The sequence below is a fragment of the Sminthopsis crassicaudata genome, chromosome 2, assembly GCF_048593235.1.
Source record: "Sminthopsis crassicaudata isolate SCR6 chromosome 2, ASM4859323v1, whole genome shotgun sequence".
Lineage (NCBI taxonomy): Eukaryota > Metazoa > Chordata > Mammalia > Dasyuromorphia > Dasyuridae > Sminthopsis > Sminthopsis crassicaudata.
The window spans coordinates 153,323,507-153,345,687 of NC_133618.1; the positions used below are offsets into that span (position 1 = coordinate 153,323,507).

The 22,181-nt window shown below is 32.3% G+C and overlaps 1 protein-coding gene across 3 annotated transcripts in view; it reads right to left on the bottom strand.

Annotated features, from left to right (window-relative positions):
* Positions 1-22,181, bottom strand: part of SYNDIG1 (synapse differentiation inducing 1) — a 269,131-nt gene that overhangs the window by 171,114 nt on the left and 75,836 nt on the right. Inside the window, exon 1 of one of the 3 annotated variants that reach the window (XM_074287715.1) lies at positions 19,483-19,578. The exons of the other annotated variants lie outside the window; for them this stretch is intronic. The gene's annotated coding sequence lies outside the window, so the exon portion shown is untranslated. Of the gene's footprint in view, positions 1-19,482; positions 19,579-22,181 lie in introns of those variants that run through there. 3 annotated transcript variants of the gene reach the window in all.

A 22,181-nucleotide genomic window follows, 5' to 3' on the forward strand; every position in this document is an offset into this window, starting at 1 on the left:
TATTGACCAAAAAAGATTCTAAGGCTACATTTTATTATCCTTCATACAAACCCTGCTACATCTTGGACACTGACCTCTGCTGTCAAAACACTTTTTCTAAGCCCAGATCAGCAGATGAATTAGTTATTGAATATATTATATGATGTCTTAGAACAAGTATCAATGTTGCTTGGCAGGGAATGTAAGATGTCAATAGCAACACTCCTGGAGAGTGTTTCTTTAATCGGTAGTACTAGGCTAGAAATACCAGGCATTGTTAAATAAAAAAACTCCAGATTTATCATCCATGTAGTATCACCCAGTCAATTATCTGTGCCCAACTCTGATTTTATCTCTTCACTGGTTGTTGTCCCAAGAAAAATATAAATGTGTTTATTTCTTGGGCTTGAGCAAATGTGTGAATAATTTAAGGATTCTAGGAATTACTCATTTTTAAAAATATATCCAGGAAATGGCATCAATGAATCCTTTTTTAATTCTTTATTTTCCTCAATAGAATTTCCCTTTATATTGATATATAATAATAAAATTATTTATGACATATCATGTTTCAAATTTTGAAAAATACTTATATGTTTTATCTCATTTGAGCCTCATAAGAACCCTAAATTACATAGGAGAAAATTGAGGTTTCTTCCTCTTAAAATCCTTTGCTCTCCTTGAAACATCTCATTCATTAGTTTCTAAACTAGCCATACCCTTGATTCTCTTGCTTGTTAGAATACTTTCTAAATTAATTTAATCTTTACTTAAATGTTTTCATGTAATAATGAAAACCTTCTGAGAATGTTAGGGCAGCTAGATGGTGCAGTAGATAGAGCACTGGGTCTGGAGAAAGGAAGATATTCATCTTCCTGAGTTCAAATCTGGCCATAGATGCTTTCTATCTATGTTATCCTAGACAAGTCACTTAACCCTGTTTACCTCAGCTTCCTCATCTGTAAAATTAGAGGAGAAGGAAATGGCAAAACATTTAATATCTTTGCCCAGAAAATCCCAACTGGGATCATACACAAATGAACAACAACAAAAGAGAGGATTAAATCCTCAAGAACTAGGAATACTTTCATTTTTGATTTGTATTGCTCAATATCTAGTAACATGGGAGTATATAACAGATGCAGATAGTTAATAAATACTATTAGATTGAATTGGGCTCTATAAAATCTTTAATTTCAAAGATGTCCTAGAAATTTTTGGTCTACACAAAATTATGTTTTTGTTATTTTGCAGATGAAGAAATTAAAGCTCTTTAGGTATGAGTCTTGGCCATACCAATATGTAGCTTAAATTGTTTTCTAAAAATAAAACAAGTACATTCAGGGATAAAGATTTAACTCCCTTGTAGACTTAATCACAGAAGACATGTTAATATAATGTTAAGGAAGATGACAATAAATAAAGAATAGTAAACATCTTGCTCTAAGTATCATTCATTTATCTAATGTCTATCAACTCTTCTAGAAAGCCATGGGGATAAAAAAATAGAAATTTTTGATGCATTAGGATAGCTAATTTTGCTAATTTCCAGAAAAATGGATTCATTAGGTTCACTTGGGGGAGTAGGTTAGGTCAGAAGGCATGAGTCTTGGGTATGAATGAAGTTTAAAACTGAAGAGTTTCCATTTTTGCCATCTATACATGGTAATCTTATGACAGATTAGACTCAAATTGCTGCAGTGAGCTAGACAAATCTTTCTAATGAGGAGTCATAGTCTGTAATGTGAATTTACTCTGTTGTATAGAAGGGGGAAAAAAACCACCCTAAGAAAGCAAATAAATGCAGCATAGTAAGTCAAGTTTCCCCAGGGCACAAACTACTCCCTGCATTCAATCTTTGAAACCATTGGAAAAACCTTTTCTTGCTTCAGGGTACCACATAATTACATATACTGCATTACTAAGTACTAGGTTATTCACTGAGAGAAGCTGGTTCATTGATTTAGGGATAGCAATTGACTCATCAAGAAAGTAAAGATGGAAGAAATAGTCATTGTCTTGACTCTGATATAATTAGGGTAAAAAGACAAGTTAAAACTATTCCTGAACAAGTAACAGGAAATACAATTTTAAAGGATGGCCTCAACAGAAGAAGAGAGATGAATTAATAAGAAAAAAAAATGCACATTGTTTTTCCTAGACCTTTTCTTTTTTGATTTCAAAATATATATAAATGGAGGAAAAGGAGGTGACAATAGGAAGAAAAAAGGAACCCAATCTGAACTGCAAAGATGTAAGAGTTGATGACTATTAAGCTTCTTAACCAGATAGTCAAGGTGGGGAAGGTAGAAAGAAACTTTTAAGAAGATCAAAGGGAAAGAGAAAGAAGGGATTTACTTTACTGATATTGGTTGTTTACTATATTGGTTTTCCATTATCACAATTAAGATCTGGTGCTACTAATAGTCATTATCTTATAAATTAGTAACCACCTTTTCTTCAGGTCTCAGAAAGGTCTAGAACTATTTACTGTTTTCGTTATGTATATGTATTACAAATAAGATACAGTCCAATACAGAATTGAAAAAGCCTCCTGTACTCTCACAATGTTATTGCTATTTTCTTGATAGGAATACTTATAAATAAATACTATTTGCCTAGTACATATTAATTTACATTTATGCAGTAGTTTAATATTTGCAACCATTTTGCATATATATACATACATACATACATATATATACATACATATATATATATATATATATATATATATATATATATATATATATATATATATATATATATACATACATATATATATATGTGTGTGTGTGTGTGTGTGTGTGTGTGTGTGTGTGTGTCTATAAAACATTGTTGACCCTAGCTCTCTACTCTCCAAGGACTAGGTCTGTTACCTTATGCTCTTCTCTCCAACATTCTCTAGTATCCTGAGTAGATTAAGGAAAAGTATGTCTTGCCTCTGTCACAGTCTCAAGCCTCTACTGATTGTGCTCCCTTCCCATTTTAGGAGTCCCATGACTAACAATGCACAGAAAATGTATATTGATTGGCCTAAGAGGCAAGAGATTTGGGTTAAATTAATAGAATAATCATTTATTAAACTCTTTTTGACAATGTGTTAGGCATTGTTTATGCAAGGAGAAAAATAAAGCAGTCACTACCTTCAAGAAACTTATAGTCTAACTGGGATAAATGACACATATAGGAGACCTCCAACCCAGAGGAGAGAGTTTTTATTTGGGGAACTATAGAGATGGTAAATGTAACTAATGGAGAGTAAATGTTTATGTTTTCATTTATTGTTTAGTAACAATTGTAATGCTTATTTTATGACTGTCATCAAGTGACATGTAAACATAAGAGGTAGAAAGGGTGTGTGTATGTGAGTATATAAGGTGGTAGAACAAATGGAAATATGTCTGAGCTGGCTAGGTCCTGATTTCCTGGTGAATGGTGAAATGAGGTATAAAGCATATTCTTGAGCCAGCTATAGTATTTTAGATGAGTTTCATTCCACTCAACCATCAATCAGAATAGATCAAGATCAGGGCAGAATAACAAACCTAAGTAAATTCCCACAGGTTGTGACATCATTAGAAAATCTGGAGATTTGTGTCTGAGAATTGCTGTTGTGGCCACAAAGAAGTGGATTGCTACTAGGATAGATGACTGTTATGGGTATGCACTGGTAAATGATTTTTAGTTCCATCAGTGAGTAGCTATGAATTAGGAAATGACATCTCTAAATCTCAGTTTCTTTCTCTGTAAAATAGAAGAGACTAGATCAGTGATCAATAATTTAAGAAATAAGAGCCATTTGAAAAGCTACTACATTCCCCTCCCCCCCCCCAAAAAAAATCCATCTTAGAATAGAGGAAGTATGATATAAGAAACAGAATTCTGGGTTCATGCTCAAAAAGCTTCGTATTGAAACAATAGCTGTGAGATCCTGGGTAAATCACTTTACCCCTATATTACTCAGAAAATGTTCTATTTGATAAAGGAAGAAGACAAGGGAGGGATTGTTGGGTAAGGGGAGGTTAAGTAGTAGCAAGGCAAGTTATAGAGCAGAATTTAATTTAAAAGGCAGTAGGGATAGGGATAGTAGGGATATGTATGTATGTGAGGTGTATGTGTGTATGTGAGTGTGTGTATACATGGATATATCTACACATGCATACATAAATATATATTTTCTTAACTGTAGTTTGCTTGGGGTACTGAGGAACAAAAGAATAAAGTAAAGTGTGCAGCAGAGAATAAAGGCACAATTTATAAGGATGTAAAGAAAAATGGGCATTCATGAATATAATTTCTACTAATATGATGTTCTACTGGACATATGACAATGTTTTTTTGTTTGTTTTGTTTTGTTTTGTTTGTTTTGCTTTATTCAGTTTTGTATTTCTTTTCTGCTTTTCTTTGTTTTTTTCTTACTCTTTTTTAAAAATAAAAAAATTTTTAAAAAGAAAATGTTCTATGAGTATCATCTACTAAATCACATCAAGATGATTAGATGACTTGAAGAATTATCCCTTTGGTTGATAAAATTAATAATCTTTAGATATTTTAAAAGTACAATTTCTTGAAGAGCTAAATTTTTGAATGTATTAATCATATATTTATGTTAAGAAATTTAAATTGTTTTATATTGTTATTGGTGGCACAACAAATAAAAAAGGGAATAGATACATGTTTTATCTGGATTTTTAAACAGTATGTCATTTCACTATATAATACACAAATTAGGATCATTCATTTGTCCATATATTAAATGTATTCACTTATAAATGAGATGACTCAGGTAAAGATATGTCTAATTTTGACTTTTAAAAAGTACAAAAACTTAAGACAAGCAGTGTACCTTTCAATTCACTCATTGTTGACCCTGGAACTAGATGATCTTGTAGGTTTTTTTTTTTTGTTTTTTGTTTTTTGTTTTTTTTTTTAATGGCATTAGAAATCTGTCAATGTATGTATGGCATGGAACCATACCAATAGATATTGAAGTAAGAGTCATCCAATTAAAACAACTAAAGGATTGCACTACTCAATATTTATGAAAAGATAAAGAGAGAGACCCAAAGAAAGATAGAGATATAGACCAAGCCATAGCACATCACCTAATATTTTATATATATATATATATATATATATATATATATATATATATATATATATATATATATATATATATATATATATATTCAAGACTAAGTATAATCTCTGGCACTCAGCAAGGGGTTAACAAATATTTCTTGATTGATTGATTTGTACTAGGTGTGATCAGAGACAAGTTATTTACCATTTAGAGGTTCAGATGGCTCTTTTAGACTGTAAATTATATATGATTTGCCAATCTGGAACAAGATTTCCCTAACAGAAATTCCCAAGGCTAAATTAAATTATAAATACAGATTGAAAACAAATTAATTATTTATACATTTTATTGGCACTTAAATCCTTTTTCATCAATGTGAACACTACTTAACAAACATTTATTTTATCTCTACTATGTCCAATTCATGGAATGAAGTACCAGTAATAAAAATAAAAGATATATAACTATAGGAGACCTAAAGAGGTGAGAAGTTACAGAAATATATAAGTATAATATCAATTAGTACCTAATAAATGCACAGAGAAATGCAAAATCCCAGAAATCACCTGAGAAAATGATTATTTCAAGATAGAGGAAATGTATTCAGGAAGAATTCTAAGAGAATATAGCTAGGCGTTTATCAGACCTATTCATCCTGATCTATATCTGATCACTGAACCCAGATGGCTCTGGTGAAGAAAGTGAGACAAGTGACTTTTGATAGTCCTCCCTACACTCACCTCCCTGATGTCATGTGCTTCTTAGAGAATGAAAGATAAACAACAACTTTAGGGAGTAATAAATCAAGCCATTCTCCAATTGATAAATAGTCAAAGGATATGAACAGACAATTTTCAGAGAAAGAAATTAAAACTATTTGTAGTCACATGAAATGGTGTTCTAAATCACTATTGATCAGAAAATGCAAATTAAGACAACTATGAGATACCTCTACACACCTCTAAGATTGGCTAACATGACAGGAAAAATAATGATAAATGTTGGAGGGAATGTGGAAAAACTGGGACACTGTTACATTGCCGGTGAAACTGTGAACGGATCCCACCATTCTGGAGAGCAATTTGGAACTATGCTCACAAAATTATCAAATTGTGAAAATCTTTTGATGCAGTAGTATTCCTACTGGGACTAGTTCCCAAAGAGATCTTAAAGGAAGGAAAGGAACCCACATGTGCAAAAATGTTTTTGGCAGCCCTTTTCATATTGACAAGAAACTGGAAACTCAGTGGATATGCCCAACAGTTGGAAGAATGGTTGAATAAATTATGATATATGAATATTATGGAATATTATTGTTCTATAAGAAACAATTAGCAGGATGATTTTAGAAAGGCTTGGAAAGAGTTACATGAACTGATATTGAGTGAAATGAGCAGATCCAGAGATCATTGAATAAAGCAACAATGATACTATATGAAGATCAATTCTGATGAACTTTACTCTTTCCAACAATAAGATAATTGAGGCCAGTTTCAATGATCTGTGGGAACTGAGTGCAGATAACAACATAACATTTTCACTCTTTTTGATGTAGTTTGATTGTATTTTGTTTTCTTATTCATTTTCTTTCCTTTTTGATCTGATTTTTCTTGTACAGCATGATAATTGTATAAATATGTTTACATATATTGGATTTAACATATATTTTAATATGTATAACATATATTGGATTGTTTGCTCTCTAGGAATGGTGGTGGAGGGAAGGAGGGGAAAATTTGGAACTCAAAGCTATGCAAGGGTCAGTGCTAAAAAATTATCCATGCATATGTTTTGAAAATAAAAAAATAAATAAAATAAAAGAGAGAGAAACAAATTTACTTAGTGGGTATAGCCTTAATGCTGAAATCAAAAGAACAGACCCTGACTTCTACTTCAGATACTTCCAAGCTATAAAATCACTAATAACTCACAACTTCCAGTTACCTTGGTTTTTCTCTTCTGTAAAATAGGAATAATAATGCTTGTGCTATAGAAATAACTAATCTTGCTTACCTTATTTGGTAACCTAAGTTCCTAATCTTAAATCACTATGTAAATATGTATTTTTATTATTTCTGGTGGTGATATCATTTTATTTAAAACTGAAAGAAAGAGTGGAGATCATGGAGTTTGTCAATTTAACAAACATTTATTAGGTACTTAGTGTGTGCTAGGTACTGGGAATAAAAAGGCAAAAATAAGACACTCCCTGACCTCAAGGAGCTTACATTTTACTGATTATATAACTTTACATAGATTCAAAACTACACAGAAACTTAGAAATTGGTATACTACACAGGATACAAAGTTCCAACTTCATTAACTGAGTGCAAAAGCTATAGACTTTCTGGATATTTGTTTATAATACACATATTAACATAAGAAGACAGGGTAGTTCTGTGAATAGATAACTAGGATTGGAATTAATAAATGATGAATTCAAATGTAGCTTTAGATACTTATGGGTGATGTGACCTTTTCTTTTTTTCAGTTTTCTAGACTATAAAATGGGAATTGTAATTGCACTTGCTTATGTAAGTATCAAATGAAGTTATGCTCATAAAATGCTTAGCACAGTGTTCTGGCACATGATAGGTGCTTTACCAAATTCTTGTTCCTTACTTCCCCTCAAGTGATTTACAAAGTATTCTAGAAACCAAGTTTATCAGCAACTTTAATAGATACTTAATAGTTCTCTTGTCCTTTAAGGGACTGTCTAGAAAAATAATTGAACATAAGATTTGGGAAATTCAAGTCCCTTTCTATTTATATATTTCTTGCACACAAAGATGTATTGGGAGAAGGAAGCAAAAATAATTTGACCTTTATATAGCATTTTAAGTCTAGCAAAGTATTCATATACTTTATATTTTAGCTTCACCACAGACATTATCATCATCATCTTCATTATATTTATTATTATCAACATCACCATTACTTCCTCTTATATAGTGCTTTAAGGTTTACAAAGCATATTAAATATATTAACATAATTGAGCTATACAATATAATAAAAAATAATAATGACAGCTACTATTTGTAAAAAAAAATAATAATAATAATAATAAGGTTTGCAAAAAGCATAACAGATAAGCTGGGGAGGTATATGTAATTATTTTTCCCATTTTACAAATTAGAAGACAGAGGTTAAATGAATTATCGCTAATGATTACATAGTTGCTAAGGTATCTGACATCAGGCCTGAGTTCAGGTCTTCCTTATTCCAAATCCAGCATTTTAGTTAGCTTTTCTGTCTAGATGTTATTGATAATCAAGTGCCATAAAATATTCTGTTTTCCATTTTCCAGATGAGTAAACTGAGGCTCAGCTTTTCCTTTCTCTTAATTTAGCAATCTAAGCATATGGTGATAACAGTTTCCTCAAATATTAGCTTTCTATAAACATCTCTTGTCTAAAACTGACTAGTTTGTTTTTTTCCCTATTTTGAGATAGCTAAGTGGCTTTGGCCTGCGTATAAATCTGATCTTATCCATTTAATGTGCGAACCTGGACAAGTCACTTAACTTCTCACTGTCTTGGTTTCCTTATGTAGAAAATAAGAATCTTAACAGCACCTATTATCATAACCCATCTCAGGTTTATTGCAAGGATAAAATAAGATTATTTGTGAAATACTGAATTTATAGACAAAATTAATTCCAGTCTTTTTGGGAGGAGGGTCATAAAGAATGACATATTCTGATTTGCAGTTTATTTACAAGGGGTCAAAGAGGATTGGGGGAAAAAAAAAATGCCCTGTGGGATTGAGTTGGAAGAAAAGTAATATGGAATATTGTTTTCCTTTATATTTGAAAAATATTGAAATGACATCATGATGTAGGGTCAATGTACAGTGTGTCTGATTGTAACTGATTAGACCAATATTGTTATGCTATAGTCATCTTTTATTGTCCTGACTCAGTTTCCCTAATTATCCTGACCCAGTCCTAAGTTTCTCTAATTGTTCTGCTTCAGTTTATAATTATCAGCTTAAAGCTCAGTCCTGCAAAACCTCCCCTCTCTCTTTATCAGAATATTTGATAAGGATAAAAGATCTTATGTTTTAGAATATCAGAATGCCTCTCCCCATCCCAAGCTATCAGAATGTCAGATACCGTCTTATCAAGATTCCTCTCCTCATCTCTGGGGTTCCTCCCCCATTAGGTCAACCCATCTCCTATGTCATCCAATCTCACCCCACTCTGTCAGAGTCCTGTTCCTGCTCTTAGCACCCTGACTCTGCCACTGACTCAAACTAGACCCTAAGCCTGAGCCATGTGTATATGTGTCATTGAGAATTCACATTGTTAGCTGGATTCTTGGAGACACTAGTCTCATTCAGCCCTGAGACCAAACCATGGATCCATTTGTTCCCAGTAAATCTCTCCCTTTTAAATAAATTATTAAATACTTTCTAATCTCTATCTTGCCTCAGTTTCTCTGGCGTTATAATATGAGCCTGAAAGGCTCTATTAGAGTTGAGCAAAATAGTCTGTATAAACATTTGATATGGAGATGTCTCTAAATTTCATTCTTCATATTTCTCAGTCTCATCTAACTTTTCTTTTGAGCTACTGCAATTTTGCTTTGCTCATAAAGCCCAACACCTTTTTTGCTGTGGGCATGCTATGATGGCCAGTCTCCCATGTCTCATAATGGATCCCAAAATTCTTCAGAAAGAACTTGAGTCTTTTGGTAACTCTTTTTTTCAGACTTTCATATAAGTTCTTGCCTTGTGTAAGTTTTTGATAAAAATAGGCTTTTAGACAAATGGATATTTGGCATTTGAACATCATCAGTCCATTGGATTTGTGGTCTTTGCATAGGATTAAATTTACCTTGTCAATTTACTTTGAGAAAGACCCTCAAGGGGGCAGGTAGGTGGCACAGTGGATAGAACACCAGCCCTGAAGTCAGGAGGACCTGAGTTCAAATCTAGTCTCAGGCACTTAACACTTTCTAGTTGTGTGACCTTAGGCAAGTCACTTAACCCCCCTTAAAAGAAAAAGAACCTTAATGTTGTTTGCCCTGTCTTGTTAGGGGATCTTTAGAATCTTCCTAAGACAATTCAAATTAACGTGGTTAAGTTGTCTGATACTATTCTGGTAGACTGTCCAGATTCCACAGATGTACAACAATGATATCAGCACAATAACTCATCAGAGCTAAAGTCTGGTGGACAACCTAATAGCTCTTTTTTTTCCCCTTATGTCCTTTTGTAGCCTCCAAAAAAACAAGCTAGCTCTGGCAATGCATATTTATACCTTAGTCTATGTAGTGTACACATTCTAGAAAGTACTGCTGAGGTAAATAAATGTATCCATACCATTCAAAATTTCTCCATTTGCTATAACAGATAGTATCAATGGTATGGATGCTGTGGTGCTGACTGGTAGAGAAGCTCTGCTTTCTTGGTGTTAATTGTTAAATCAAAATTAACACAAGTAGCAGAGAATTTATTCATGTTCTGTTGTATCTCAGCCTCAGAAGCTGCAGTGAATACACATTGAATGTGGAATGTCAGAAAGAACAATGGGTTGGGGGCAGCTAGGTGGCTCAGTGGATAGAGCACTGGCCTTGAATTCAGGAGGACCTGAGTTCAAATCTGGTCTCAGACACTTAACACTTCCTAGCTGTGTGACCCTGGGCAAGTCACTTCACCCCAGCCTCGGAAAAAACAAAAAAACAAAAAAACAAAAAACAAAAAAAAAAAAAAAAAAAAAAAAAAGAACAATGGGTTGAGGGACATAGGTGGCACATAGATGGATAGAATTCTGGTCTAGAGTTTGGAAAATCTGAGTTCAAATCCAGACTCAGATACTTATGAGTTATGGGACCATGAGCAAGTAATTTAACCCCTGTTTTCCTTCATTTGCTCATTTACAAAATGGTTAAAAAATGCATCTGCTTTCCAGAATTGTAAGAATCAAATGAGATAATAATTATAAAGCTCTTAGCACAGTGTCTGGTACATAATAAGTACTATGTAAATGTTATCTGCTATTATTGTTATGATTATTATAGTTAACAGATAAAGGCTTTTCTTTTTGTGCAATCTATGTGACCTTGAATAAACCACAAGCTCCCTAATCATCAGGGCTTTTTCTTTTAAATCTCTCAATTGAGAATGTTGGATTTCTAAGGAATCTTTTAATTGAACATTCTATGACACATCATCAAATTTTCTGCCCTTGTCCTTGAGGAAGAGTCCATTTTCTAGCCATAATAAGCCACATTCTACAAGTCTATAAGTAAAATAAACAAAACACTTAAGCACCAAAAAAAAAAAAAAAAAAAAAAAAAAAAAAAAAAAAAAAGTAAGTTCTGATGAAAACTAATTGGGAAATATGGTACAGTGGAAAGATGACTGACTCTAACATAGGTCAAAACCCATTTAAAAGAATTACCATTTATATGACTTTGACCATGTCATTGAACTTCCTCAGGATCCTGGTTTTTTATCTGTCAAATGAGGGGATTATAATAGATTGTCTGAGGCCCTTTCACCCTTTATATCTATGAACCACTAGTGGGGAAAAAAAAAATAATTTCATTGGCATATTAATTTTGCCAGCATGTGTGAGTTCAATTGCTGGGAAGGATTATTTCTAATGTTTTAATTCCCTTCTCACTATGACTAAATAAAGCAAAATACTAGGAGAGTAAAAGGTGCTGAGTTTTCCTGAAACTCCAAAAGATATTAGAAAGCTTTTGTGTAAAGAATAACACTTATCTTCTTGCTTGGTATTCAATGTAAACATTTCTAACAATTTTTTATGTATTGGGAGAAATGTCTGCAGCTTACTGTTCTCATTAAATAAATAATACTTGTCTTGAACACAAACATGTTAGAAAGCCTAGTGATTTGGAAATAGGGAAAGCCAATGGAGCATCAGAGATATGAGTGAATTATTATCATTTAGCATTTAAATAGTACACATACAATTTTGAAGGGTGGTTTTTATTTCTGGAACATTTCAGTCCTTTTTCAGTGAGTTTAACTTTGTCAGTTTATTTTCTGCTTATGGATTAATCAAAATCTTGAAATAAGCAAAACTAAGAATTCTTTTAGTATCAGAAGATTAGCATCAATGAACTAGCATTCCAAATTTAATTATGGAATGAGGCATATAATCCTGAAGCCCTAGGTTCTGGTCCTAGTTCTATTGCTAATTGTGATGGAGAGAGATGGAGATTTCTTCTTATTTTGTCGTGAGTTCCTGAGTAACTACAAGAAATGAAAATTTTAAAATAATTATTTTTACGCTTAAAATAAGCATTTACTATGAACAAAATTATATGTTGTGAGAGAGTCCCTCCAACATAATAATGAGCTGTTCCTATTATTATGACTTTGGGATTCTAATATAACAAGATCACACAGGTAATTACAGAATATAAAATGTCATGTCATAAGGCCTAAATTATGCCTCCGAATTTTGAATGAACTAGATGAGAGTAATGCATTCCTGTGGATGACCTCTGACAAAACCAAACAGAAGAGATGCATCATAAAACTTCAAATAAAGAAACATCATCCCAGTTTTTTTTTTGAGGAATGAAAAAGTGGGTGAATTTCAAATTATAGGAGAGTGTTCTAGATGTTAAAGAAGGCAAAAAACAATAAAATCTATTAACTACCTACTATGTGTTATTTACAATTCTGAATCCTGTAAATATAAAATCAAAAACAAAATAGTCCTTGTATTCAAAGAGTTTACCTTCTGTTGTGGGAATCACAAATCCATTTAAGTCTGCATTGCATAGACTTGTAAGCACAAAACTTTTTGGGGAGGGAATAAGACACTAGCACATTGAAGTAGCAACATGCGATCACTGATTGCTAGCTGAAAGACAATTAAGAGTTAATCTAGGATAAACTGCCTCTTGTTACAGGTGAGGAAAATGAGGACTTGAAAAGATCAAACAGGTGGTATATGACAGAGCTGGAATTTGAACCCATAGCAAATGAATCCAGATCTATAGGCCTTTATACAATGCTATGCCCTCACATGTGATTTCCAAAAGATAGATTATAAACCAACTATACTAATAACAATAACAGTATCCACAACAGTATAAACCTAGAATGATCTAATGTCCAAGGATGGATCTTATTTTTAACTAAATTTTTGATTCTGAGGAGATCTTAAGGTGGAAAGATCACTGGTGTTCAAGTCAGAGGATCTGAGTTTAATTTCCACTTCTAATATTTGCTTCCTGTGTCAATGAGGACAAATCATTCCACTTCTCTGAGTCTCAGTTTTTTGTTTGTTTCTTTGTTTGTTTGTTTGTTTGTTTTTTAACTACAAAAGGAAGCATTGGTTAGATGGCTTTTGACATATTTTCCAGCTCTAGATTGGTAATTTCTAAGATTTTAGGCTTCTGGCTTCCAAGGTCTCATGAAAATTGATTTTTAAAAATTTGTTCATAGATCTGAGCAATGGGGATAAGAATGTAGTATCAATTTTTTGATTTTGCCTCTTGTTTCACAGAATGATGGCAAATAGATATAAGTTCGGCAAAAATGGCAAAGAGCAAGCAGTGTGTTATAATGGAGAATATGCTAGAATTATAATCATAGAATTGTGGACTGAAATTATTATTCATACTACCTGTGTAACAATGGAAAATATGCTGTACGTCTCAGAGGACTGTTGTGAGTCTTAAAAGAAATAATGTAGATCAACATTTTATACATTTTAAAGCAATATACAAATTTCAGACAAATTACTAGTCTTAATAATAGTAGCAGTAGTAGTATGAAGAGAAACAAATTAAATGAAACAAATGACACAGAAAAAAATGGTCCTACCTTACTGCAGATGGGTGCCATTGACACCCAACTGGTATCCATTTCATAGCATCTCTTTTTGTTCTATTAAAGACTGCATCTCATTGATTTAATTTAATTTTATTTCTAAATACAAAAGACTTCTAACAAATATTCCATCTTTCTTGTTTCTTGTTTTCCTTTGTTTCACAAATAAAGATATGGATAAGTCTGGGAGCCACATCAGAGAGAATGATCTTTCTTAGTGTAGGACTGAGATCCCAATTCTCTAATTCATTTTTACAGTTTTTATTCATCACAATCTATTCCAGTGTTTCTTAACTACTGACCCAAAGACAAAATTACTATGAATTTGAAGCTTTTAAGTACACTTCATCAGAATAAGAATCTCATAGAAAGAGGATTACAATTGATTTTCTTCAGAGAGGCACATGTTATAATGATTCAAGTGCATGATTTGGACTTGAGAAGTCCTGTGTTCAAATTCGTCTTCTAAAATTTATTGACTATGCACACATCATTTAAATACTTTGGATTCGATTTTTCAAATTATAAAATAGGAGTAATAAAATCTACTATACTTTGTGGTTGTTATAAGGCTGCAATGGAAAGTGAGTGCTGTGATTTCTCTGTCTTTCTCTATCTCTCTGTCACTCTCTCTCATTAGTTACCTATTGGCTTATAGACTGTATTTCCTGATATATTTTCTAGAATAAGTCCCTTATAGACACAGACCCTTTTATGATAGCCTTTGGGCCCCTAACATATTGTTTAGCAATTATTTCAGAAGTATACTTTGCATTATTCTCTTGAAGGTCATAGTCTAATTAGCCTATAACAGCATTGTTACATTCATGGAAAAACTTTTAGAGTTAGATTTAACCTAGTAGATCCTGACTATATGATAAGAGACTATAACTTCCTTTTAATAAATGACATTACATTATTTCTTGAACCAAATACTTTTTTTTTTTTTTTTTATTGGAAGGCCCTGATAGTAGTATATTATGGTTTTGCAAGAAGATTATTAGAATGAGGAATCAGAGGATATCAGTCTAAAACCTAGGTCTGTTAATTTTCAAGACCTTTATATTTTTATTGTTAAAAAGAAAAACAAAGAATGTAGGGAAAGTAGGGGTTGGATATAAAAATGTTTAAATTATCTTGTAGTGGCAAATTTATAATCCTATGATAATCATTTTGAGTAAATTTTGGTCATACATAATTAAGGAGCTAACAAAAACTTGGCACTTTGGGGAATATTAAATGGTAATAAGTGACTTCCCCCTTCCCTACAAAGAGTTTATGTTTTAACTGTGTTGATAAGCTCTACATATGAAGAAGACAATAATACAAATTAGAATGGCCTCTCTTACATGCAGTATATTTATTAGGTCATAACATTTTTTTTATATATACAAAAGTAGAAAAGGTAGAAAAAAGTCCATAGATTAATAAGATTTTTATCTAGAAGGGACTATAAAGTCTAACTGTTTTCATTTTATAGATTAAAAAAAAAAAAAAAAAAAAAACCAGACCTAGAGGGATTAAATGACTTACCTTAAAGTCACCAATAAGTAGCCCATCTGGGTTTATAATGCATGTGTTTTGACCCTAAAATCAGTGACATTCCCATTATATTATGTTGCCATCATTTGTAAAAATAGGATTGATCACAAGACATAGAGAACTATAGAATGAGGGGCCAAATCTATCAGCAAACCTTTATTAAATATTTGCTACATTCCAGGCACTGAGGTAAGCATTGGGGATACAAAAAGAAAAAAAAATTCCTGTCATCATTCCAGTTGAGGAGATGACATATACACAAACAATATATCAGACAAAACTAAAATGAATGCAAGTTTTTTTTGGGGGGTGGGGTGGGGAAGGGAATAGCAGATGGTAGAAATTTTTTAAAAAATCTTTGTGTAGAAGACATCACTTTAGTAGAATTTTGGAGGCAACAAGGAATCCTAAAATGTGAAAGTAAGGTTGGAACACATTCCAGGCATAGGGGAAAATCAGTGCAAAGGCAAAGAGTTGGAGGTTGGTGGTTGGTGGTTAGTGGTGGAGGAAAAATACCACTTGAGCTGGACAGGAGACTGTATGAAACAAAGTACTAGAAAAGATGAAATACTTATAAAAATCAGAGCCCAAACTGCTCATTTTATAAATGAGGCTATTGAAATTTAACCTTTGCTATTGATAATATCAAAAGGCATAGAGCTATTATTCTCTGTATCAATTACAAAAATGTAGAGATAACTTTAAGTATCATCAATTTCTAGGATTGATTTTCTTGGCTCTGATTAGAAAAGATTCTAAGTAACATGCTCCTATTCTATTCATCTCTAGAATCAGGGTCACTAAAAGCAAAGACATGAACAACTATCAGCTAATTTAAATGATTGCATGTACTGAGATAGATACCAAGAGAGGGATGTGAGAGCCTAAGATAAAATACAAGGTTAAAAGATTGTCTCTCTTTCTTTTTAAACAAACAACAACAAATATGCAGAATTTTATTAAAAGCTAGGAACAATTAGAAAAGACCAAAATACAGTAGAACAGAAAGGGTTTTCCCTTAGGGTCTTTCCAAGGTGTGCTAATTGCAATTTTAGTATACACACATAGTTTTCTATTATCTCAGAAAATTAGAAATGAATACATAATATCATTATATCTACTGGCTACCATCCAATTAATCAAAGTAATAAACTCTCATGCTGTGTTCTGAACATGATTAGTTCATCCTGAAAAACATACCCAATTGTAGCTGAAATGAGTCCATCAGAGGTCTGATTGATGAGAAAATGAGTCATATTTTAAGTCTTCATTCTGATGTTAATATCCCTCATTTATTTCTCTGCCCATTATACGATTCAGTTATTCTACACTAACCAGTGATGCATATCAGAGATCTAGAGGTCAATGGATGAAAATTGGAATAAATTGTACATTCTAGGAAAACTACTTAGCCGAACATTATTACAATCTGGAGTTTGTTAGCTACCTTCTGGCAAACAAAAGTTGGTCCAGCTTTCAAGATGCCTTCTGGCACTCATTTTCACTGTAACAGTACTGGAGAACAATTTCATTACTTTTTATGAGGTTACCAGCAGAGGGACACTGCCTTATTTTGTAAAGGAATTCCAAGTCTTCTACTGACTAATGAGTTTTAATCTGAAAAAGCATTATGTGCTAACAAATACTGAAGAAACAAGGTCAAGTGGTTGATGTGATGAATAAACTGTTGGTGCTATCCATCAATCATGAAGATGAGCCATCACTGTACTCTGCTGGAGATATGTCATGAATCAGAAATATATATTAAACAACACTGGAGTTCTTTGAAGGCATACATAAATATATAGCTTAAGGACAATGAATGATGTAAGATACTTGAACTTAAAAAAAGTTTCACAAACAGAATTTTTAAAAGAAGTAATCATGTAACTTACTATGGTATATTTTGGATATGGGCACAGAAATTGACTGAAATATAAGAAACAGGGGGCATGATTAACAATCCCTTCATTGAACAGAAATGTTTAAAAATATAGGTTCCTGATATATGAGATTCTACATTGTATTTTCAAAAATTTTTAACAGAAATATTGCCAGTGATGTATTATCCTAAAGTGTCATTGTGGTACAAGGATTATGCTGGGTTCTAAAGGTCTAATCTGATAGACCACAACTCTGGCAATTCCTAGACTACTGAAAAGGCTCCAAGTATAGGCATGGTGTCAAATTAGATTTATACTCTCTGAAAACCAAATTTGCTAAGCTCCAAGGATCCCATCACCAAATCAGTTCCAGGATAATGAGCACATCTTAGTAAGTACTACTAGGTTAATGCTTTTTTTGGAAGTAGAAGATGTACATGCAATGCAAAAGTTATAAGTTCTAAAAGTATTAAAGAATGAGGTAGTAATGAAACAATAGAAAATATAGAGAATAACAGTGTGATGGTAATAATAATGGTGGCAGCAGCAGTGGCAGTGGCAGTAGTAATAGTGATGTTGATTCAATAGCCAAGAATTTATTAAACATCTATTATGTGCTTAGCATTGTTCTAAGAGTAAAGAAAGCAAAGACAAAATTTAATAGTCCTTGCTTTCAAAAAGTTTACAGACTCTTCTGAAAAACTAACATTTGCTAAATTAAAAAAAAGTTTTTTTTATTTTTTAAATTAATTTTATAATTATAATTTTTGACAGTATGCATGAGTAATTTTTTATAACATTATCCCTTGTATTCATTTTTCCAAATTTTCCCCTCCCTTCCTCCCTCCCCTAGATGACAAGCAATCCCATACATTTTACATGTGCTATAGTATAACCTAGATACAATATATGTGTGTAAATCCAATTTTCTTGTTGCACGTTAAGAATTGGGTTCCGAAGGTATAAGTAACCTGGGTAGAAAGACAGTAGTGCTAACAGTTTACATTCAACTCCCAGTGTTCCTTCTCTGGGTGTAGTTGTTTCTGTCCATCATTAATCAGCTGGAAGTGAGTTGGGTCTTCTTTATGTTGAAGATATCCACTTCCATCAGAATATATCTTCATACAGTATTGTTGTTGAAGTGTATAGTAATCTCCTAGTTCTGCTCGTTTCACTCAGCATCAGTTCATGTAAGTCTCTCCAAACCTCTCTGTATTCATCCTGCTGGTCATTTCTTATAAAGCAATAATATTCCATAACCTTCATATGCCATAATTTACCCAACCATTCTCCAATTGATGGACATCCATTTATTTTCCAGTTTCTAGCCACTACGAAAAGAGCTGCCACAAACATTTTGGCACATACAGGTCCCTTTCCCCTCTTTAGTATTTCTTTGGGATATAAGCCCAGTAGTAGCATTGCTGGATCAAAGGGTATGCACAGTTTGATAACTAAAAAAGGTTTTTTAAAAGTAAAACCAATGCAAGTAAGATTAGCAGAAAGATGGAAAACAATTTTCACAGCAATTATTTGGATAACATTCTCAATTCTCAATTATATATAGAACTGAGTCAAATGTATAAGATTACAAGTCATTCTGCTTTTGATAAATAAAAGATACAAATAGGCAAATTCAGATTGTCCATAGTTATATGAAAAAATCACTGTTGACTGGAAAAACAGAAATATCTATTACATTACCTAATAGATTGGTTAATCTAATAAGATATAAAGAAAGTGATAAATGTCAGAGAGATTATAGGGAAATTGGGATACTAATCCATTGTTGGTAGAGTAGTGGATTCCATTCTCATTCATTCTGGAGAGAAATTTGGAACATACCAAACGTGTTATAAAAAATGTTTTATACTCTTTAATCCAGTGTTATCACTAGCAGGCATATCACAAAAAAAAGGGAAAGGACCTGAATGAAAAAATATTTATAGCAGCTTTTTTTATGTTGGCTTGGCACCAACTATTGCAAAGGTACAGGGAAGAAAGATGAATTGCAGTACATGAAAAATGAGGCCCAATTTGTCTAGAACGTTAATTGTATGAAACAGAGTAAAGTAGAGTCAGAATTAAAAAGTGGGTTGGAGACAGATTGTGAAGGAGCTTAAAAACCAAATAGGGACGTATATTTATCTTAAACAGCAAGAAAGACTCACTAGACAATCTTGAGCAGTGGAGCAGCATGGTCATCACTATGTCATAAGAATATTACTTTAATAGCTGAGTAAACAAGTGAAGAACTGGAATAAATGAGAACAATTAAGATTATTAAATTAGTCAATTCTGAAGATTCATAATAAAAAATACCATCTATCTTTAGAGAAGAAATTCATGAATTTTGGAGAATAGATCGAAGTATAATTTTTTCACTTTATTTTTGTGTTTTTTTTTTGAAACATGTCTAATCTGAAAACTTGTTACCAAATTTCACAAGTATAATTGATACCATATTGCTTATCTTTTCAATCTACAGAAAAGGAATTGGAAAGAGAGAGAATTCAGGACTCGACATTTTAAAGAAATGAATGCTAAAAATGCATAATAACTTTATTCAGAAATAAATAATCTAGATCACTGATGAGAGTTTGAACCAAGATGGTACTTTTGTGAATATAAAAATGACAGCTTTGAGAAATAATGTGGTAGTAGGGATGGTATAATTTGACAATTGATAAGAGGATTTGTGAAGAAGAAAGACTATCAGATGACTTAAAGATTTAGTATTCTTAACAAATTTAGGAAAGTTAAGGAGATACACTGAGATTGGGGGAAAGAGGTAATTCTTTTTTTTTTTTACATGTTCATTTTGAGACAGCTTCATTTTTACATGTTCATTGAGCTTTAGGACATTAGATTGGAAATGTCTAATAGATCTGTTGAGAAGATAAAAATAATGTAAAGGGAAGTTAAACAAAATCTAAATCCTTAGGCACACATATAAGCCATTGTAGTACATGATAATTTCTACTGTCATAAGTGGTAATACAGACTAAAAAAATCTCACTATTAAATATTATGAGAATTATTACCAGAGCCAAGATGGTAGAGAGGACACATGCGTCTTTCTGAGCTCCCCTACTACCCACAAAGTATTTACGAAATTCAGCCTCTTAATTAGTGCTGGACTGTCAGAATCCATAATATTGGGAGCACAACACATTAGCAAAAGAAGATAATCTCAAAGATTGCCAGAAAAGGTCTGTTTTCATTGAGAGCGCAGATCTGGTCAAAAAAGCAGGGGTAGCCATCCTGATCTCAGATCAAGCAAAAATAAAAAAAAAAAATCTAAGGATTACTAAACTCCCTGAAAATCATAATAAAAAAGAGTCTAGACACTATTTTTCAGGAAATCATCAAAGAGAACTTCCCAGATGTCATAGAATCAAAAGGTAAAAATAGCCACTGAAAGTATTAATTGAACATGTGCTAAAAGAGACCCCAAAATTAAAACAACAAGGAATATTATGGTTAAGTTCCAGTTACTAGACCAAGGGAAAAATACTACAAGCAGCCAGAAAAAAAAAAAAAAATCAGATACTGAGGAGCCAAAATAAAGATTATTCAGGAATTAGCACTGTCCACATTAAAGGATCAAAGGGCCTGGAAACTAATATTCTGAAAGGCAAAGGAATTTGGAATGCAGCCAAGAATAAATTACCCACCTAAACTGAGCATTTTTTTTCCAGGGAAGAAGATGGATACTTAATCAAACAGGTGAATTCCATTTATTTCTGATGGCAAAAAAAAAATTTGACTTCTAAATATAGAACTCAAGGGAAGTATAAAAAATAAAAAGAACTCTTTTTTTTTTTTTTTTGAGATAAAAAGCTTTAATAAAAAAATGTGATATCTAGCACTTAGTATACTGTCTGGTATATAGTAAGTGCTTAATAAATGCTTATTGACTAACTGATTTAGCCTGGGCATATCACTTAATTTCTCTGCCTCAATTTCCTCATTTTTAAAATGGTAATAATGAAAGGAACCTCCTTCCCAGGGTTGTTTAAGGATCAAATGAAATATTATTTGAAAAGTAATTTGCCAAGTTTAAAGTGAAAGGCAAATGCTAGTTTTTGTTATTACATTTTAAATGTATTAATAAAATAAGTTATGTAGAATTACAAAGGGAAGACATATTTCTCAAAACTGAATATAATATTTCCCAGATTTCTAAGGAATGATGCCTCCTTCATTCTGAACTCTTTATATTAATTCAGCCAATGAGAATATTTGCTTTTTTTTTTAAATGTCACACTTTTAACTCATGTTGAGTTTATAGTCTCAAACCTTCAACACACACACACACACACACACACACACACACACACACACACACTAAACTCTTTTTCAAACTATATATTAAGCTCATATATATGAACTCTTTTCAACTTTCTCCAATCTTTTTTCTTGAGTAGGTGGGGTTTTTTTCTTCTTAATCCAACTATAGAACCTGAAATTTAATAGAAAAAAATGTAATTTATTTGATTTAGCCCATCATTCTTGTGTGTCTAGATTTTTTTTTTTTTATTGGATAATGATCCTATGATCTAATCTGTTTGCTGCTCCAAGCTTTGTCTCATCCCTAAATATGATTGGCTTGCTTTCAAGTCATTCATAAAATTTTTTTTATTTATTTTTATTTTTTTTTTATTCATTTTTCCAAATTATCCCCTCCCTCCCTCCACTCCCTCTCCCCGATGGCAGGTAATCCCATACAAAAAATAAAAAGAACTCTTGAGAACTGTACATGTATAATGTGATTTTACTGTTATAATATAAAACAAGAACTAGATGTGGGAAAGAGATTGTACCAGAAAAAGGGAAAAGTGGAGGTAAAAAGAGGATAACAACATCT